Below are 21,927 nucleotides of genomic sequence, written 5' to 3'. Positions count from 1 at the left end.
TTGTTTGTGGAGACCCAGAATTTGTACATTAAGGTAGGCTTAGTTTATACCAATCCCTGTGGTCCATTTGGCTTTAAAGGAGGGCCGAGCCCATATTTTGGCAGATCATCTGAAACCCTCACAAGGAGCAGCAAGAAGAACTCACCATTGGACTCTGGCTGAGGGTGCAGTGTGCCTTACATCTTCTGTAAGTGAAGGAAGGCCATGACCTCCAAGAGGGAAGCAATGTCCCTCCCCTAAACATCTCCCAGTGAACAGAGGGAGATACTGAATCCAGAGGACCCTCCAGCAGCTCCAGAATCAGCTTCCTAGGTGGGAAGTGCCAGAAAGTCTCTGAACCAAACCAAGGATAGGGCTGCTGCCTGCAACACTCTCCTAAGATTTGGGACGTCCACCTTAAAGGAGGACACAATCCCAGTGAAGAAGCTAGGAGGAGTGCATAGACCAGCATATAGCAGCGTCCGCCTTAAAGGACATTTTCGAGCTAGTCGAGCCCCTCGAGCTGAAGCTGACTGCACCACTGACAGTTGTTACGCCGCAGTCGCTTTTGCTGTCCGATATGCTTTGACCAGTGCTCCAGAACCACCGTCCAGCACTGAGACAACGATTCCTGACCCTTAGCCGCAGTGTAGGACATCCTGCAGCCATCTGTCCGGCTTGTCTTCCGTCTTGAACTCTGTCACAGAAGCTACAAGGCGCCCTCAAACCAACTCGACCTTGTCGAGCACCAAGAACATTTCCAGCGTCAGGTACATTGTGGTTCTGCCCCCCAGCTGCTTCTCCAAAGGTGCATAGTGACATTTTACGACCCATTGCTCCCTTTGTGCTGAAACCAAGTATCCTTGAACTATTACGATTCTTTATTATACCGACTACCCACCTGTCAGTATCCAGAGTGCACCCCTTTCCCTTCTTTCAAACTGTGTGTTTTCTTCATTCCTTAACATGGTGGGATGTATTTTGTAGTGTGCTAAAACTGTCTATTGTGATAATAATAAAGTAGATATTTGTATACAACCTTGATTGGACAGTACCTTTTTTCATTGGGTAATAATTGTATTTTTGCTGTGCTGCAACTAACCAACAATCCACGACCTTTCAGAGATGAGCCTGCCGTTTCATCCACGTTACCAAAATTAGACAAGGAGGTTTATACATTTCTTGTGTTCCCAATCTGTTTGGATACCTTCTGGTGTACCAGAGGTGTGGAGCTGATGATGGTTTAGAAACCAATATTTATCCCTGGACCAATACTGCCCCAGAAGTTGATTTGTCACATCAGGAAAGTGCAAACAGTTGAATGAGAAAGAGGGAGCAAGATTGGGAAAGCAAATACGTTCAGCAATGTGCAGAGGTGGAAAACAGTGGTCTTAAAAAGGGGGAGATGAATGATACATTACAGTGTTTGGTGCGGGAGGGGGTATGGCTGAGGCTTGGGATTTGATTGAGTGGAGGGTATGCCCACACAATTCCTTTTAACACCCCATAGATTTTGGAGCCTCTAGCTATGGAGGCTCTATGAACTGCCATGTTTGTGCCAGAGGCAAGGGGGCACACTGATCCTGAACATTACTTTGGGGGTGCTTGCATGGTGTTAACAAAGTTTGCATTTTGCGGGTGAGCTAGACACACTTGGGAGGTGAAAGGGCAAGTTGTTGGTGTTTGCCTTGGGCACCATTTGGCCTAGAATCTACCCTGCATACATTATCTCCACAGCAGCCGACACTTCGCCACGGACCACATAATTCTGATAACTGAGGGACGACGCTACCTGGTGTGGCGCTGCCCCTTGACGGGATGCGCGCGCGGTGGCGTGACGTTGCACGCCGCCGCCGCGTGCAGTATAAATAAAGGGGGCGTTCCGGGACACAGCAGAGCGACCGGGAAGCCCGAATAGTGTGGACCTTGAATGTACTGGGGCTTACGAGCATCGCATGGGGGTCGGGACAAACCCCCAACACCTGGCATGGGGGTCGGGACAAACCCCCAACACCTGGGTTGCGTAGCCATCTCCTACTCCTGCGTATTTGTTGTCTTGTGTGGATTATTCCTGTGTATACGGCATTTTATTTACTGTTGTAATGTGTCCAGCCTGTGGGCGTCTACACAATTGACACTCTTCTCCCTACTCATAAATACAGCGTACAAATAAACGTCTCGAATTCTATTTTCAGCTCATTGATGCTTGTAGGGATTCCACTGACGTCCGTGGAACGCGCTGCTTGATTGATAGGATTGATTCCTGAAATTGATTTTTTTTGTGTAACTTCGTTTTTTTATATCATGCGCCCACAACACAGCTGTTAAACGTTACAGTAGTCCAATTATGTGTAGAGCTTATCCATAAATGAGTGATAGTGGGCGACACGAGAACTGTTCTGCGCGGGAAGGGGGCGGCCGTATGTGTACAGTGTGCGCGGGGGTGCCGTTTATGGGTAGGGGAAGATCACACACGGTGTATTCCGGTCCCCTTCTTCTCGCGTTCTATTTTTAGCCCATTGATGCTTGCAGGGATTCCACTGACGTCCGTGGAACGCGCTGTTTGCGTCACCGACCTGACCCGCCCCAAACCCCGCCGGCGGAGGAATCTGCGCACGGTGACAAGGTCCAAGCGGAAGCATTTGCCCGGATGAGAACAGTCGTGCCCTGTTCCCAGAGAAGGGTATCCATCAAAGCACGTTGGCCCGCATCCCCTTCTAGCATGGGGGAAACAAGTCAGGCAGAGAGCAACGTCTCTCCTGTAGGCGCTACTCCCAGGCGTCGAGATGGTGGTGCCCTCTCTCCCACCATAAACCCTTGTCCAGCCGACACCCCCCCAAAGAGCAGCAATGACCCCTCCTGAGGGAGGGAGCAGGTGAGTTCCTCTTGAGGGGGGGGGGGGGTTTGCTGGGGTGAGCATTGTCGTGAAGATCAGGGGAGCGACAGGGGGGACGGGGAGGTAAATCTCGTACGGAGAAGTGCATAATTGGGGTCGCTGATCAGGGGTGTCGAAATGGCACACGCACCACCGTGTAATTTATGTTTAAAAATGTGCTTAATTAAAGTTATTACGTGTTTTTGAAATGTTTGATATTGGGAATAAAGTGTCTTAGCTTTTTGTTTGGGCTGAGGGAGAGAACCGAGGAAACAAAGTGCGGGTTTTCTTTGTGTGTGTTTATATATCAGACTAATTGTAGTGTTCAAATGGAGACTTTAGTTAAGTCGCATACTCTAAGTGGAACCTTAAAGTATAGGAGGTTATCAAAGACATGTAGGGACGTTCAATGTATAGGTTGTTATTGGCCAGTTAGAATAGCTACCGCGGTAAGTGTTTACAATGTACCAGTACATGTGGTAGATACAGGGACGCTTGGGTACCGGCGGTACATTGGGCATAGTACAGGGATGCAATAAGGCAGTACATTTGTTGTAGAGGCGCAGGGGTACAGGCAAAGGGTATGGACGGTTCGTTTGTCACAACGTGTAGTACATCCAGTGTTCGATGCCAATAGGCCATCAAGACCTGGTTCTATTATTTACATTCTTGCAGTCTTAGCCCTTCTTCCATACGAAATGCAAAACTGCGAGAATCAGAATTCAAATAATACAACCAGGACTGGATGGTCTGACCAGCTTAAGAAAAACGTGAAGCTTAAGGGAGTGATGTGGGGGATGGGTAGCTAGGGTACACCTGAAGATTGAGTCTTTCTTCCCCAAACCCTGACTCTGCGAGTCATTGTAACTTGAAACCGAGGTGGTGTAGCGCTTTATTTGCAGAGGTGCCACCATCCAGGAGGGGGTGGGCTCATATTTGACCTTGCTGTTGGGGGTAGCCAAAACAGTGGAGCAAAGGGTCTTGTCAGGCTGGGGTTTTGCTAAGGAAACAAATTGGTCAGTTAGAGCCTCCTGGTCTTAACAGAACAGAGGGTTCTTCTGGTGGAAAAGCATTCGAAGCTATACCATGAAGATGCCAATGCTTCCATTCCCGTGTGTTGTGATTACATTTCTACATAAAGGGTGAATTCATTTAGTCTTACTAGATTAAATAGACTGGCTTGTGATTGAAGCAAAGCCAGTGCTGGAAATGTTAAATATTTATACTGGTCCATCACTGGGGTTTTATGGCACCAGACCATGTCTGAGAAGTGGCGTGTAGTGACCTTGCCAAGTGTCATCAGACCTTGATCTGTGGATATAAGAGTTGGTGAAAAGAACTGGGGATTAGCCAGTAGGCCAACACATGAGGTGATGAGGGATATTGGTTGTGTTAGCAGGGATGCATGTTAAACTGTGATCTCTCTATCCTCCCCTCTGGCCCGACTCACTCTGCTGGTCACACACTTGATGTCTTGATCTCCTCTGGCCTCCCCCTCCCTATTCCCCTCACCACTCCTCTTTTGGAGTGATCACTGCCTCTCATCTTTCCATCTCCTCCCCTCAAGCCAAGCCTACCCCAAGACTGCCACCCACCTTCTCGGACATCCGGCACGTGAAGTGCGTCAGTTGAGGCGTTCACGGACACCTGCCCACCCCCCCAGGGCTGACTCACACCCTGGCACAGCCCTGTCCAAGCTCTTCTCCTCTATTTCTGCTACTCTCATGCTCTTGCCCCTGTCATGAGGATCCGCTTGAAGTCCATGCCAAGTGCAATTCTTGGTACGACACTGTGCTAGCTACATTTAAACTTAAGTGTAGGGTGGTAGAGAGGAAAGGAGGGCTTCTTGTCCACCCTTGACAAACTGGTCTGCCACCTGCTCAAAAGACAATACCGACTAGCTTTCCACACCAAGAAGCGAGCCCCCATTCAAGTCTGTGTCTTTGCGGCATCTAACAACTGGGCCAAAATCTTTAGAATCTGTAAAGAGCTGGCCAACCCTGCTCCTGCTGCAGTCTCCACCGCTCCTCTCACCTCCCAGGCTCTTTGCAGTGCCCTTGCCTCTCACTTTGTCTAAAACCCAGGACATCTTGTCCACCCTCTCCTCCGGTCCCCCTCCTTCTCTGCGTGCTGACTCTCATTCAGCCTCGCCCTCTTTCTACTCCTTTATTCTTTTCTCCCCTGATGGGGTCGCTAGACAAGTCTGATCTATGAAAGCCTCATCGAAACAGGTCCATACCTGTTCCTCTAAAACCATTAAGGACCACATTGATCCCCTCGCTCCGGCCCTTACAGACTTCTGCAACCTCTCTTTTGCCTCCCCTCCGAAACACTCCCTTGTGCATCCTCTCCTCAAGAAACCCAGAGCTGATCCTTCTTGTCCGGCTAACCATCGCCCAATTTCCATTACTCCCTTTTTGGGTAAACTCCTGGAAAAGCTCGCCATCTCTCAGCTTAACCTTATTCCGATTCCGTTGGTTCTCTCCATGATCACCAATCTGGCTTCAGAGCTGCCAGAAGCATGGAAACTGCTCTCCTAAACATCCGTGAACATCTGCTCTCCAGCCTTGACTCTTAACATTCCCTCGGTCCTCATCCTACTTGATAGCTCCTCTGCTTTTGACACGGTCAACCATACCACCCTGCTCAACAGTCTCCGTGACAACCTGAGTATCACCAATCAGGCTCTGTCCTGGCTGATCTTTCCTCAGACACTCCCAGGTACAACTGACCCATCTCCCTCTCTACCTGTTGTGTTCCCCAGGGGTCTAACCTCTCGCCCTGGCTTTTCAACCAATACCTGGCAACTCTCGCCTACTGCATTTCCATTTTCTGCTCTAATTTCCAGTGCTATGCTGATGACACCCAACTCATTTTCAGGCTTCCCTCAGCCACTTTCTCTCCTTCCCTCATCTCTGATGTCCTAATCTCTGTTAAAAATTGGTGTGCCGCCAACTATCAGTCTAAATGCCAACAAGACTGAGATCCTCATTGGTACACCTTCGCCAACCTTTCCCCTCACTCTCGGGCTGGCCTGCCTTGGCCCTCCTTCTACCCCTCCCTGCGAAGCCAAGAACCTTGGGTCATCTTTGACTCCACACTTTCCTTCTCTGCACACATCTCTTGACATCTGAAATTAAAAAAAAAAAAAAAAATCAAACTTCTTACTGCTTCTCTAGAGGTAATCTGCCTTTCCTCTCCTTCCCTCAGAAGCTCACTGTCTCCCAAGCTCTGATCCTCTCTAGGTTGGACTACCGTAAAAGCCTGTTTCTAAATCTACCTACCTTCCTCCACCCTTTACAACTAATCCAGAACAGGACAGCGAGACTTGTCCTTGTCCTCAAGCCCTGGCATTGTATCTCTCCAGCTCTGAAATCCCTACATTGGCTCCCAGTGGATGCAAGGATTATATTTAAAACCCTCTGCATTGTCCACAAGGCTTTCTGGGGCCTGGGTCCAAAATACCTTCAACTGTCCCTCTGTAAATACCTCCCTGCTCGAGCCCTTCGCTTCTCTACTTCTAACTCCCTCAGGGTCAGTCGTTTTTCAAAGAAACAAGCTGTGAGTAGATATGTCTTCAGCTGGGGCCTCCCTTTGGAACAGCCTCCCTGCCACCTCGAAACTTGAGAACCGGTTCCGGAAGCACCTCAAGACCTTCATCTTCCCTTCTGATCTGTTTTCTCTCTCGGCACTGTGCCCCTGCCCACCCTCTGTCCATCGGGCCCAGGTACCTGCTCACCCTGCCATCCTCCTGCACTGCCTCCAGGCCACTCTTTGCACTGAGGTCTGCATCTGTACCCATACAAACCCCCACCCACTTCTCTTCTGCACTTATCAGATATACCCTATCTGCTTAACCGAGCACTTGCCACTTGCTGGCTGCACTACTGCTTATCACCTTATTTTACTTATTTATTTTTTCTTTCACTGTTCTCTCCTCTGTTTCTACACTTTCCCCCACTTCCCCCTTTCCATGCACTTTCCCCCTTACCCTCTTCCATGCACTTGCATGCTCTTCATGTCACTGGGCCTAGTAAGATCGTTGTTTTGTTCTCCCCTGTTCTTTTCCCTTTGCCTGGTCGTGCTCTGAAACACTTGTGTATGAGCGTGATATAAATAAAATATCATATCCTAATAATTGGCAAGCCCATTTTACAATCGAGGTTTAACTGTGATGTTGGTATCTAGATCAGACAATACCTCGTGCCATATAGGTTTGCTGTGCGATGGACTTGAGGTATTCAAGCAGGCCCTAGTACTGAATGGAAAACAAAATGTTCTTTTGGGAACCTTGCTTCCTGTTGACTAGGGATGGAGTCAAGACAGGCAAGTGACGGACTTGTGCAAATGCTTACAAAAACACTCTTCAATACGGAAGATTTGAGGTGTTCACAAACCATGTAATGCACCAACCTCACACATAAGCATTGTTATAGTGATATGTTGAGCAAATGTCCATATCCTTGCCATGCATGTGAGAGCTACAACTGCATTGTCAAGACTGAAAGAAAGCGCATGCTCCAGTGACGGGCCTGTAGTAATTGTTTCCACGTCATGCAGCTAATGCAACCCTTCATTTGCACCTCTGAAGAAATGTGCCACAAACCATAGCCAAACCGCATTCCTTACTCGTTGTTGTTTTCAGCTGTTAATCTTACCTTGATGTACATACATGCACACAAAATAACAAGCTCCGAACCCTTCTGAGCCCCAGGTTACCTTTTTCCTCTGTGAGTAGCTGATCACTGTGGGTAGCCTTACAGATAAGCTTAGTAGTAGCCAGTATTACTCCCCAAAAGCATGCAAATGCCCCCAACAAAAACTTGGAAAGAACAAATGCATACATCTTTCCCCTGCTTCCACTCGTGTTTATATCATTAGTGTTAGCAGTGCAGAGCCATAGGAACACACTCTAATATTATCAATGCTTAATCCAAAGACTGCGCTGCCAAACCTATGGGATTGGTCTGGAGACTCTGGGTTTTTCGAGCTTTCCCCTGGATTTATGTTGTACAGCGGGAGATCTCGTGGGATATCTGGTGTGCCACAGCCATACAAAAAACAAAATGGAGCTTGGATTATCGAGAAGATTCAAGTCACTCAGTTATATCACACATGCTGTTTTTAATGAGCATTGTGTCCTTTTGAGGGTAGGAAGTTCCAGTGTAGTATGCCGGGGGGGCGGGGGAGGCTTAAATGGCTGGATGCATAATAATTCTGGCTTCACAGCCTCTGATACTGTAATAGTTGCATGCACATATTACTTTGCATTTTAATAGTTGTAGTCTTTCATTGAAAAGGAGGGGTGGGACGTAGTCTACAATTCTTTTTGCTGAACATATTTTGTAGGGATTTATAAAGTGAAGTTTTATTATAATTTGTGTGCTTTTAAAGTAATCTCTTAAACACGGAGTATTCCTGAAATCCACACATTTCCACCAAATATACCTAAAATATGCAATTAAGCCCCTAAACTGCATATTAGTTCCATTTGAGGTTGGGATTTGAGACCTGTTATAAAGTATGCTTTAGTTACACTGCAGTGAGGCATTGGTAGAGTTTTGAACATTTATGGGTGGTGTTGTGCCTGCGCCACAAACAGTAGATATCTCTGGGTTTTTTATTTTAAAAAGTAGGCTGGAATGTCTGAAGAGTAACCTTAAGGTAAAATGCATTTTTGCACCTGGTAATATAGGTACATTAAAGGAATATGGATTACTACAAAGATGCTCTACGGTCAAATATATTTTACTACATTAGAAAAATACCCCCCACTGAGAATTGTATTGCTGTAGATGCAGTGTAAGTGTTGTAAGCTTGCTGGTGCATGGACTTGGCCTCCTCTACACCCCTCCCTTCTCACTTTTCCACTCTCAGGACTCCCTTTATCCCTGTTCCCTCCTGCTCTCCTTTCTCTCCCATATGACATGATGAGGTTACTAGACAAGTCCACTCAATGAAATTCGTATCCACACCCCTGCTCCTCCAGAACTATCGAGGACCACATTGTCTCCCTGGTCTGATTTCTGCAATCGCTCCTTTGCCACTGGATCCTTCCCCTTTTTCCTGAAGCACTCTCTCCTCAAAAAGTCTTCTGCCGACCTTGCCGACCTTGTATCCGGCCCACCCTATCTCCATTACCCCCTTCCTGGGCAAACTCTTTGAGAAACTAGCCATCTCCCAGCTTATCCACCACACTGAATCTGTTGGTTGTCTCCAGGACCACCAGTCTGGGTTCAGAGCTGCCGGAGGTATGGAAGCTGCACCCGTGAAGACTTGCTCTCTAATCACGATCCCAACTCTTCATCCGATCTCATCCTTCTTGACTTTTCCTCTGCCTTTGATACAATCATCCCATCCTTATAAATTACCTCTGTGATACCCTTGGCATCACAGACCTGGCTCTGGACTGCCTACCTTCCTCTCTACCCACCGTCCCAGGTTCAACTGGGCCTTTTTCTCTCCTACATCTCACTCTCCACCCGCGGTGTCCCTCAGGGCTCTATCCTCTCGCCTTGGCTTTTCAACTTCTACCTAGCCCATTTGATCTCCACCTTCCCTCCTAACTTCTGACACGCAGCTCTCCTTCAACCTTCCCTCCTCCTCCTCTTCCTCTCTCATTCCTGACTGCCTGTCTGCTATTCTGGCATAATGCATTGCTACCTATCTCTGCCATAATACCAGTAAGACAGAGATCCTTCTCATTGGGACCCCTCCCTCACCCTCCACTGAGGCAAAAAACATTGGGTTCATCTTCAACTCCTCTGTTTCTCTCCTCGCATCACGCACCTTGCCAAGAAGGCCCACTTTCAACTGCACCTCCACAGAGACATTCTCCCGTTCCTCACCTTTCACCCAGAAACTAAATGTCTCAAGAAGTCTGATCCTTGCACTACTGCAACAGCCTCTTCTCAATCTGCTTAACTCCTCCCTTTTCCCCCTTCAATTAATCCAAAATAGGACTCTGACACTTATTGGCCTCAAGCTCAAGGATCGCATCTCTCCAGCCCTAAAATCTCTCCACTGGCTCCTAGTTACTGCAAGGATCAAGTTCAAGATCCTCTGCATCAGCCACAAAGCTCTCTGTTGTCTGGGACCCTGCTACATCCAACTATTTCTCCCTAAATCCCTTCCTGCTAGAGCCGTCCAGTCTTCGAGCTACAACTCGCTGCAGATCAGACACTCTTCCACGCAGTGAGCGGGAGGTCTCTCTCTCTCTTTCTCTCTTTCTCTCTTTCTCTCTTTCTCTCTTTCTCTCTTTCTCTCTTTCTCTCTTTCTCTCTTTCTCTCTTTCTCTCTTTCTCTCTTTCTCTCTTTCTCTCTTTCTCTCTCTCTTTCTCTTAGTTCCGGAAGCTTCTCAAGACCTTCCTTTTCTCTTCCTCCTTCCCTCTTTGCCTGCTAAATTCTCTGGCAGCCTCGTTCCTTCAGATTCTTACAGGGCACCAGGCCCTTCTCGCCAAGTCTACCCCTGCACTTGGTCTCCCGTTCACACCACCTTAATCTGCAATTGCCCTTCCGGCCCCCTACCTTTTGCCTGGCTGTGCCTGCACCCCTTGAGCCCTTCCAGCCCCCTACCTCACACTTGACTCATACACCTTCTTTCACCTGCACTCCCCTGGCTCTGTCCACTTGACCTCCCCTGGCACTAGATTTTCTCACAGGCCCTCCTCCCTGACAACACTTCTCCCTCTCCCCTCACACCACACTTCTTCCTGCACTTGCACGATCCGAATGTCACAAGGCCTATTAGGACAGTTTTCTGTTCCTGCCACTCCTGTGTCCCCCCCCCCCCTCACCCCTTTTTTGTCTTGCTGCGCCTTGACCACTTATGTATAGGCGCATTATAAATACTCTGGGAGAAAACTCTTAAAATCCAGCTGCATTCATCCAGGCACTTTTTGTACTCGTGCACAGGGATACCGTAATCATTGGACCACTGCAGGTGTGTTTTCTGTGAATGTTTAGGCTCCTGCTGATTTTTGAATTGGTAAATAAGATGTCCTTAGTAAATGGTCGGGGATTTGTGGGGACTGCTCCTTGCTTTGTAGTTGGACAGTAGAATAGGTGATGATCTCATGGCCCTTCTCAGAAGACTTATTACCACCCCCAGTCTGTGATCTGGAGTCATTTGCGGAGATCTAGGTGTGAAGCTTTCACAGTTCGTGGCCGGAGCCTTAAAGGGCCACGTTCCTGAATGTGTAGAGCATTGCAATAGCACTCCGGCTGGCCACACCCCCTTCACTATGTGCGCCAGCATCACCACTGAATTCCCCCCGGCCCCCTACGTGTTGATGGCTCTGCTTTGACTGCCAATCTTACCATCCCCAAAGAATTGGCCCCCCTCAAAGTGTAACTTTGTTTTCCTTTTTCTTCCTGGAGTCAGTGGTAGACCCACAAACCAAAATGTTCGTTTCATCTTCCCCATCAGGTGTCAATTCCCATTCACCCCTTTACCCCAAAAGTTGGGAGCAGCCCCAGTCTCTGTACCAGTACACGTTCACGTGTGAATGGTGTTGCAGAGAGCCTGGGTGCCTCGCAGTGAGGGAGCTGCTATTGAGAAGCTAATTGAGTGCTGAGAATCCTGAGGGATCATCAGTCACACAGCGCTGGCCGCATCTTTTTATGGATTTGTTGATTGTCGAGGGAGTCTTGGGTATGTCTCTACATTGCTATACACAGCAGGTGGCAAACTATAAGGCAGCGGGTCGGGGAAATATTAGTTTCCCTTCTGTCCACTGTGAAGGGTTTGTTTGATGCAAAGGAGCCGGTGGAATTCCCAGCAGGTGCACCAGCGTTATAAATACATGCGCTGGGTGCACCCTTCACAGCAGACAAACGTACAGCGGCCCTGACGGACGAGTAACACCACAGCATGTACTCTGCATAGTAAAAACTTTCCTGCGCTCTGGGATCCAAAAAAAGGTCCCTGACTAAGAAGCCAGGCGCAGTCATGTGCAGGATGTACCATACTCGGTAATAACTTCTTTTTTTTTTTTTTTTTAATTATTTTTTTTTGCATAATCCATTAAAGAGCTCTATCTGATGAGCAAGACTGTGGTCATCTCGATGAGGCGCTACACAATATCGTCCATTGTTAAATCCACTCAAGTTGGTAGAAAGAGGACGGAGTTATTGCTACTAACTACTTAAACCCAGTTAAGATAGTTTCCCCACAATGCACTGTGAAGGACTATCCATAAGGGATTTGTTTGTGGAAGTTATTGAATCCCATAACCCCTTGTCAAATGGAACCATATCTCCTACTAAAATGTACTAGTATTTTGGTAGCTCCGATTTCATAGATGCAATAGGATTCATTCGGTAAATGTGCAGTTTTACTGCGAGTAATTTTCTGTATGATCGACTAGATGCTGTCTGCAAAGATTTGCGGGTTACCATGGAATTGAATGTATTAGTTTTCACAGTTCGTGTCATACTGGTACAGAACAAACCACAAGACACTGCACGTGGATCTAGAAAAAAAGTTGATATTTTTTTCACAGGAAATGTTGTCCGCTAACCAAGGGAGTCTCTCACAATGCGCTATTTTGCCCGATCCAATTTAAAATCCTCGACCGGTTGTATTACATGCCGGCACGAATATTCCCCCATGTAAAGGGGGGATGCCCTTAGTGCCACAGCGAGTAAGCCGGATGAATGCTTATGTTTTGGGACTGCCCCAGGACAATGCCTTCCAGTCAGCAATAGAAACCAAACGCCCTGAATCACAAGCAGCCTGCCAACCAAGTATCTACATTGCCAATGTTTCCATGACCACGATCTGGCAAGTCTGATTGCAGACAAAAATGCATACTAAAATACTGGATATCGAGTACCTGTCCTGCAAGCACCGAATGGCTGCAGGGCCTTTTGCCAATTATTGCAAGGAAGGGCTCATTGATCTTGCGTCCGCTACACAGCGCCCCAAGGATATATGGGAAGACTTAATGTGTAATGCAGATAAAACCCGAGACATGATTTTCACTGACCTGTATGTATAAATGCAGTGCATTAATTGCATTGTAGTATACCCGTCTCTGTTAACTGGGCTCCAGTGGAGATGCAACTGGATTGAAAGCTGTATCTGAGCCCCTCACTGTGGCCAGAAAGCATTGAATGTTTCTCTGCTTTCCTTTTTATGTTTTATCGTTTTTTAGAAAAATAATTCTGTTTGCAGGTCAATATGATCTCCTTATTAATAACCTCTCTAGGGCTTCCTTTCATTCCTTCTGCATGGGGAATGTAGGCATATGAACTCTTAATGTCAATGATACATAGAATGTCTAGTATTTAATTGAATAGTTTGTAGAAGTTGTAAAAACCTAGAAGCAGCTGTAATATATGCTGAAGCCTGTTGCACAGTTGGTTATAAAAATAAAAAATCCACGTAAAAACCCTGAAGCTGTTTGGCCTCCCCAGAGGATTAACAATGTCCTTATGCACTTTTGGTAAAATGTTAAATGGTGGCATTTAAGGGTTGCTGCTGGTAGAAATTCCATGTTGTGTGTGTTAATCCTCTGTTGAATCTGAAACATAGGGTCTATGGTTTTACAGATATAGGTATGGTCATTGTTCAATATCAAATCATGTCATTTTATTTGGCATTTATATAGAGCTCTATATATCATTGGTATGACCTCAAATCGCTTGTGGGTTGAACGCCCTCGGGGACCGTAGTCCAGGTCAGTCGAGAGAGTAGGGTATCATGGGGTGCTTGGGCGCACTTAATATGTGCGTAGCTGATGGTAGCTGCGTCTTAACATTAGGTGTGGTGGTATTGAGATCAGTCGAATATGTGCAGTCTGGTCTCCAAGACTGAATTCTGGTTGCATTGGGCCTGTGTAGGATGCTTTTGTGTGCCGCTAGGCTGTTTTTTTTTTTTTGTGGGGTTTGGCTGTGTTCTAGCAGGATGTTGAGGTGTTCATGGAGTATTGGTCGCATGTAAGCAGCTAGACCGAAACTGATCAAGGGGTGTAGCTGCGCCCTATTGTATGGTGGTGCAGAGAGTGAGCATAGTGATAGGAGAGGTGAGTGTCTGGAGTGGAGGTTTTATTCTTACGAGCCCACTGTTCTGTATTTCATTTACACGTTTGTGATTGCTGCCTTCAGAGTGACTTATTAATGACTGATTAGTCTCTTTCAGTGGTGTCATTGCTCGCAACCTCCTTGAGCATTTGTCTGCAGGTTGCAGGGTGTCAGCAGCCCTAGATGGTCTTATCGGCTTTATGGAAAGGGCCAGGTTTTTAGAGCTTTGTGGCAGGCCATGTAGTCTTGGCTGTGTCAAATGTGTGTGTGTGTGTGTGGGGGGGGGGGGAGTGAGTTCTACAGATTTGGAGCGAATGTTGAGAAGGCAGATCCTCCAATCCTGGCTGAATTGGAGGTTGGAATCACTAGTAAAATGGCAGTGCTTGATCACACAGTGCGTGATGGAAGGTAGGGTTTTATCATCCCTTGTAGGTAAGCTGTGTCGGTCTTGTGCACTGCTCGGTGGGTAATGCATAGGGTTTTGAAGGTGGCCCTTCATATGAAGGAGCAACCGGAGGGTGCTGGGGAGATGTGGTTTGTGTCCCAGGGCGAGGAGGAGTTTGGCTACAGTGTTTTTGGCTCTTTGGAGTTTAAGTTGTTATGCTGGTGCTCCAAGGTATAAGGAGTTGGCATAGTCCAGTCTCGACATAACAATAGGCATAGGCGTAACGGCAGCAAGTCTTTTGGGATAGATGTGGGAAGGGAATATGCATCTAAGGAGTGTGAGGTAGTAGTGACAGGATTTTGGTACATTGTTGATCTGTCAGGAGAGGGTTAGACCAGAGTGCATAGTGCAGCCAAGGTTTCTGACCATTTTGGAAAGTGGGTGGGAGGTGCCAAGGGATGGGGGCCACGGTAGTGGTTGTGCACACCATGATTTCAGTTTTATCGGGGTTCTGAAGGAGGTGGGTTTCTTGTCATCCATCGGCCAATATCACAGAGACCTGCTTCAAGGTCGGGACGTGAGTTGGTGCTTGTTTTGGGAATTCTTAGGATAATTTGGGTATCGTCAGCGTAGCTGTAATGGGAGAGGTTGCACACACAGGTGATTCCTGGTAGAGTGGTCAGATAGAGGTTGAAAAGGAGAGCAGAGAGGCAGGCGCCTTTGGGTACTCTAGTGTTCACAGCGCGAGCAGTTGAGACAAAGGGGGAGAGAAAGGCGATTTGCTTCCTGTTGCTGAGGAAGGAGTCAATCCATTTGAGTGCCGAGCCATGCATTCCTAGGGAGTGGAGGCGGTTAAGGAGGAGTGAATGGTTACCGGTGTCAAAGGCTGCTGACAGAAAGTGGAGAATCCGCGCTGCACAACCCTCTAGTCTGCCGCGACCTTGATCATCCCAGATCTGAGTGATTCCTATTCCATTGCACGGTCTGAAGCATGATTGTGCGGGGTCGAATAGTTTGTTGGCTTCTACGAAGCAGTTGAGTTGGGAGTATGCAGCAATGTCCATGAGTTTTGCGAGAAATCTGGTGTTGGAGATCGGCCTGTAATTCTTGGGGTCAAGGGGGTCGAGGAATGCCATTTTTAGAAGCAGTTTGACATGCGCTATTTTGAAGGCTTCTGGAAAGGTGCCAGAGATGAGCAAGTCCTTTAGTATGCATCTTGCAAGTTCTCTTCTGAAAGAAGAATTCTCCACTACTTGCGCAGGAGGAGGGGCAGGGGTCAAGGGGTGGGCTGGGGTGAATATGTTGAGTATTCAAGATAACTAATCCACCTTTATTGGCCTGTTTAAATGTGATGGAATCATCAGGACATCTTTTAAAGAATAAATGTAGAGCACTAATAATGGCTGGATTTAATTAAGAACTGCATGATGTACATACTCTATGGTTGGAATCGATGTTGTGGGAGTAAAACACTTTTCAGTAAAACACTTTTCAAACTCCTCTTTCATGCATGAATCTGGTAGTTTGACAAAAGGATTGAAATTTTAATTGGCAAACATTTAAGATGGAGTTAAGACTGCCGCTTATGGATAACATGCCTGACAATGGGTAAATCACCTGGGCTTCATTTGTTGGAAAACCTCCTATTTTTGGCAACTGCCCCCTTCTGATTTTCTTCCTTTGTCTGTACCTGCCACAGAGGTAATCCAGAACAAGCTGATCTCAACTTGTCATCTCTGCCAGTACTTCAGATGCTTTCCGTTGATGAGTACATTCTAAGGTGCTAGAGTGCATTTACATTCTACCTTCAGAAGATTTGAAATGGTTCATTCGTGGTTATTATCAGTGGGATCGCGTGTTTCTCTCTTAAATGTTTGTGTACATCTTTTCTTCAGTTTTTGTTGATATTTCTCCAATTTCTTATTGGTGTCCAACATGATTTTTCTCCAGATTTGTTTGTGAGAACTGGTTCATTAAATCTATGTTTGTAGTAGTAAATATGTGTATTGGTTGGACTATGAGTTTGCTGTGAGGTTTAGCTATGTGTTGGGTATACATATTTGGATGTAGTTTGTATTTTTGTTGAGATAAGCTGTATGTGTGTGCATTGCTGAAGACTTCAGCCTCTGGATTGGTAAAGCAGTGTGACTTATTTTACTTGGGTGGAGAGTAGGTTTTAGCGGAATACGCCGTCAATTGGGGTTATTATTGGATTGATATGGTATTCATTAATTGGAGACAGCTGTTTGGTGAATTATTTTAGATTTGATTTTAAAAAGCTGTCGAATTTGTGAGATTGCCACTAAATTTGGAGCTGTGGCCCGTGGTTAACTGACCAAAGATTGGGAGACTTCACAACACAGATTTGTTTTTGCCCTGGTATTTGGTAGCTTCAGATTGACGATGGGGGGAAATATGAAGCTATTTATTTACTGGGTGCTTGTTCTACCAAATCCCTTCTCTTGTGCCGTTTTGGGGTGGTTTAAACATTACGGTAGTCAGTCTGATTCTCCTAGAGCCACCACAACCTTTTGTAGCATGTTCTACACAGGGGTCAATGATGCCCTTCACCGCTAACAAACATTTGGGTACACCAGCATGGGACACTTATGAGACTCCACACCTCAGAGAGGAAAAACTTGTTTTACAGCAGGCATTTGAGCCATGCTTATAATCTTGAAATACAGGATTGATCTGTTGCAGCAGAACACTCCTTTTACTGTGTTAGCGAAAGCTGGGGTGGGTGCAGTAGGAATTATTTAGAATGTGCACATTGTTAATGTGATCTGGGGCTTCCAGTCAGTTTTGACTAGAGTAGAGCTGGGCACAACCAACAGAAACATGATTTTTACAATAATACCAGATATTTTCGTCTCAGATAAAACAATGAGGGTGATATTGTTACGCTTACCTGGTCTCCGCAGGGGCGCCAAGCGGAGCTGGACGGTCTGATGTTGAGTGGTTCCTTGTGTTCCCCTCTGGTTCCCCTTTTCGTCACAAAAGCAGGTTACCTAAAAGGTTAAACCACATGTTACCCAACCATAAAGATGAGGGCAACTCCCGCCTCCCGTGACCTCTTCTTGCACCCCTCTGCTATGTCTCACCTGTATGTTATGAATGGCGGACTCTCCATCCTGCGACTGTGTGCAGGGGTGCGTAGTAGTTCAAGGATCTAGTTACTTCACTGATCCTGCAGAGTTCCAGACAACTGTGACTCAATGGGTAAGTCTTTATTCCAAGGTATGGATTGCTTAAGAGTTCAAGTTGCTAAAAGTTCACTCCTGTGCTTCATCCTTACAGGTTTCCCCACGGTGCTTAATATGGAGTGGGGTCCCTTCCGGAAATGGTAGCTGGCTTGCAAGGTAGGTCTAGCGGCAGCGTTCTGCAATAATCTTTCCACACGGTATTGGTTCTCTGCGCACCTAACCTGTTTTTGTATTCTATAGGTGTGGTATATCCAAAGCGGAGAGTGCGTGGCAATGTCTTGCGGGGCCGCGAGGAAGGGCTGCTTTCAGGTGAGTAGCTGCACTGCGCAAGATTTCAAAGTCTGAATGAGGCCCGCCCCCCACTGCGCAGCTAACCTAATGTCTTCTTTGTTTTCTACAGATGCGGCAGCTCCGGAGCAGCGATCGGATGATGGAGCGGTGATCGAGTGATGGTGCTTCTATGGATCGCTGGAATGAGCAGCCTTCTGGTAAGTATTAGCATTGCGCTGCTAACCTGGTGTATTTTCCTTTGCAGCTCTGCAGAAGCGGTGACTCAGAGCGACCGAGATGGAGCATCAGGTAAGAGTCTTGTTCTGTTCTCTTCTCTCTACTTCTTCCTTGCAGGTAACTCGAGATGACGGGACGGGTGTGGCTGAAGACAGGCCTGGACTTTGCAGACACGGTGAGCGTTACGCTGCAGGAGTGCAGAATAACGCAAAGCGTGTTCTGTACTGAAGGCGTGGTTTATATAGTCTTCGAGAAGTAGTTCCCAGGTAAAGTATTCCCTCCAACCACACCCTAGCAAGTAGTCCCTTGGTAAAATAGTCCCTTCAGCCTGCCTCAGACTGGTCTGCACGTGGTTCTCTCCCTTTGAAACCTGCCTTACTTGAGATGGCAGAGTACAGGAATCCTTTGGGACCTTGGAGGTCCCCATGGGTGCCAATACCCTGGTCTGGTTGGTCTGTTCCTGGAGTCTGGGGGCAGGTATCATGACAGATATTGGCTATGTGTGGGCTGACTTATTGCACCATTTGGGAATGATAAATGATTAATTGTAGAATAAAGGGAAAAGGCCGGCTAAGTATACGTGGAGTAATGGTTTAACTATTGACTATATCTTTGCCTCCACTTTTTTTTTTTTTTTTTTTTCTTTCCCTCACTCCAGATATTAGTGGTCATGCAAGCGATCGTGACTACTGTCCACATTCAAACGTTAATTAGTGAAAGTTTACAAACGATGTTGCAATGTGCCTCCCTTGTGCAATTGGAGATTAATTAAGCCAGGAATGGGTTGTTTTAGAATCCCTCATAAAGCCACTTAACTGGATAGGATTGTGGTTGGTCCATTAGCTGTTAACCTCAAATGCAGCTAAGCAAGTGCGTTGTTGATGTGCATGTTTTCTGATGCTGTAAACGTTTAGACAGACCAAATAGTCAGGCAAATCCAGTGCTTTAGATCCTCATTACTTAATAGTGGAGTATGTAAAATGGCCCCTTGTATTAAAGAGGAACAAAGGGTGATTGAAAGCTGACCTCTCTGCCCAGAGAACACCATTACTTCTAGCGTGCTTGGATTGAAAGACCACTTTTCGCTGGATTCATCAAGACAAACTATGGTTACATTTAAGAGTGGGGAATTCTATTTGGATTGTTAACCTGCATTGTTATGTTAGGATTTAGTAATCCAGGTGAGGTCAAACAAAGCCGGTACGCGGACTAAAGAAATTACCACAGTTGTTTTTAAGCAGTGTTGTGTGCCAGCACCCTGCTTATTCCACTTTCATATCAATGTTCTAAGTATGGAAAGAAGTAAGGAATTTAACCCCTACGGTAAGGCACATTTGTGTGTTTTGGATGTTGTTTGCGGACGTTATTCTAATTATAGACCATACACCTATTTTCCAGAATGCACTTAATGCAGCAGAGCATTATGTGAAATTAAGTATTTTGACTCGTCCCTACAAAGACAAAAAAAATTTTTTTTTTTTTAATAAGGAAAGCAATTTTGTATGGTGTGTAGTAGTCAATTTACCTACTTAAGATGCATTGGCAACTGCTGAGGCTGTTGTCCTTAACAAGTGAAGTCAAATATTTCCCTTGATCACAGCAATGAGAAAATTCAATTATAAATTTGGACGTTTCTCACTGTAATTCATGTGTATAAATCTAGTGATTACTTATGGTTTGGTATGACAAAACAGTCAATGGTTGTTGGTTCTGGAGGAGCACTATATGGAAATCCCTGTTGGGCTTCTGTTGTTCGGTGCCTATGGCTGTCATTGGGGCTGAATTGGGCTTCATTTCCTATGTTACTCTTGTAGGAAATTCCCTTTTTAAAAGTAGAACTGCAGAAGGTCCATCTCTTTGCAATGATCTACGTTTTTTTTTTAATGAATTAATGTTGATGTTGCATCTGACAATTGGTGTGGGGTTAGTGTGGTTTTATTTTTTTTAAAGGAGAGTTCCGGGACTTTTTTTTTATTGTCCCTACGGGTCGGCCATGTGTTTGTAAGCATAAATCGGTAGATCGTAGGAAACTTTCCTATGGACCTTACCCGACTTTTCGCCCCTTATCGCACTCGAAATCAGCCTCCATTTTGTGATAATCCTATCATTCCGCCGCATCGACCTGGCTCACCTGCCTTTGCGGCACTAAATCAAATCCCCCGCCCCTGAGCCTGACATCAGCAGACGCGTACTGCCCATTTCAAGCACGTCTCGTGTCAACAATCGCTGCGCCTCAGCTATTGACGTGTTGCCATGGAAATGGCAGGACGCCTCTTTCCCCAATAAGTATAAACAGACCGTTTCACAACATACAGCAGCAGATTTTCGATTCCATTCCTCTCTCTGTGTTACTTTGAGTATTCTGTGACTCGTTTCAGTGCTCTGGTCAGCTACCTTCGCCGCTTGTAGCCCGTGTGAACAGATACCAGTACCACCGCTATAAATTATTTTACTATCTTTACCGCACAATGGCCACAATAATGCCGTATATGTACGAGCCCGAGTACACCGAGGAAGAACTACTGGAAAGGCAAGCACGCGAAAACGATGGGGATTCGGACGGCAGTTGGGAGGACCAGTCAACGGATGAAGAGCCTGGACCATGTCGCATGGACGGCGTCTCCACCTGGTGCACGTGCAATCGGTGCGAGCTAATGCCAACTGAGGAGGAGAACTGCTGCTGCCGTGAAAATTCCGGGTGCTTGGCCTACATTTCGGAAAGCGAGCAAAGTCAGCAGGAAGGCGAGCAAAGTCCGCAATGCATCACAGAGCTGCCAGAGTTCAGGGAAGCCTGCCTCTCACGGACAGTGTTGAGGATGATGATGGTGCTTATGCACGAACTTCGTGGCACTGTTCGTCCGCGTAATCCGAGTAACGAGTAAGTATACTCTGTTTGTGATGTCAGTGATGCCACCACTATTTCATGGTCGTCTCCCACATATAAAATTACATTTACATATCATTGGAACGCATGTAAATTGGTTCCATATAGTGCATTTTCTAGATATAATTTTTTTCTAAGGAAAATGACATGTGTTACCTGAATCGACATTGATAAAGTTTGGTCAGTTTAATACAGTTTGCATCTTTTTTTTTCACAGGTGGTACAGGCTGGTGGCCTATCGTTGCTTCACTTGGTGGCTTCACGGGAGGCTCGGACACCGCGTTCGGAGAGTAATACCTGCCTGTGCGGTACTTGCCATTAGACAACATTTCCCCAGTGACAGTGGACAATACCGCGGATTTTCCCTCGATGTGCTGCAACCTCAACTTTACAATGTGTAATGTTTATTATTTATGTTTAATTAAAATCTAAAATAAAGCCCAACATATATTTTAACAATGGTTGTTTTGATTTTTTAAATGAATCTAGTGTATATTCTCCTGGGAGGGTGAGGTATTTATAAACTCACCCCCCTGCCTTCCATGTAGTAGATCCTGCAGCCATCCTCTTACATTCAGTTAGATGGCCTCTCCTTGGTGAGGCCCTGCGGCAAACGGGTCTTGTCTGCACGACCACCGCCCCGATCCACCCCCCGCCTTATCAAAGGCAGTTCGCACCGGGGTACTTGAGCTGCTGGCAAGTGGAGCTGTCAGGGAGCGATAAAGGCCAAGAGGTGCCAAAGACCATGTACACTTCAAAGTGGTCTATAGAGCATGGGTTTGTTGTTCCCATGTCTACCTCCAGACCCCGTGTCTCCTGCCAAGCATCCCCCTCACGCTGGACGGCCCCCTGCAATCCACATAAGTGTGTCTCCATTCACGAGTCTTCCTGTGTCTTGTCTGCACGACCACCGCCCCGATCCACCCCCCGCCCTATCAAAGGCAGTTCGCACCGGGGTACTTGCGCTGCTGGCAAGTGGAGCTGTCAGGGAGCGATAAAGGCCAAGAGGTGCCAAAGACCATGTACACTTCAAAGTGGTCTATAGAGCATGGGTTTGTTGTTCCCA

At 46.6% G+C, this 21,927-nt stretch overlaps 1 protein-coding gene across 1 annotated transcript in view; it reads left to right on the top strand.

The window, feature by feature from the left end:
- Positions 1-1,873: 1,873 nt before the first annotated feature.
- The window catches only part of NR4A1 (nuclear receptor subfamily 4 group A member 1), a 70,715-nt gene continuing 50,661 nt past the window's right edge, over positions 1,874-21,927 (top strand). The window contains exon 1 of the mRNA XM_069653893.1: positions 1,874-2,854. The gene's annotated coding sequence lies outside the window, so the exon portion shown is untranslated. The remainder of the gene's footprint in view (positions 2,855-21,927) is intronic.

Source organism: Ambystoma mexicanum, chromosome 3q (genome assembly GCF_040938575.1).
Source record: "Ambystoma mexicanum isolate Mex_15411 chromosome 3q, UKY_AmexF1_1, whole genome shotgun sequence".
Lineage (NCBI taxonomy): Eukaryota > Metazoa > Chordata > Amphibia > Caudata > Ambystomatidae > Ambystoma > Ambystoma mexicanum.
This window is presented reverse-complemented; position numbering and strand designations above follow the sequence as displayed.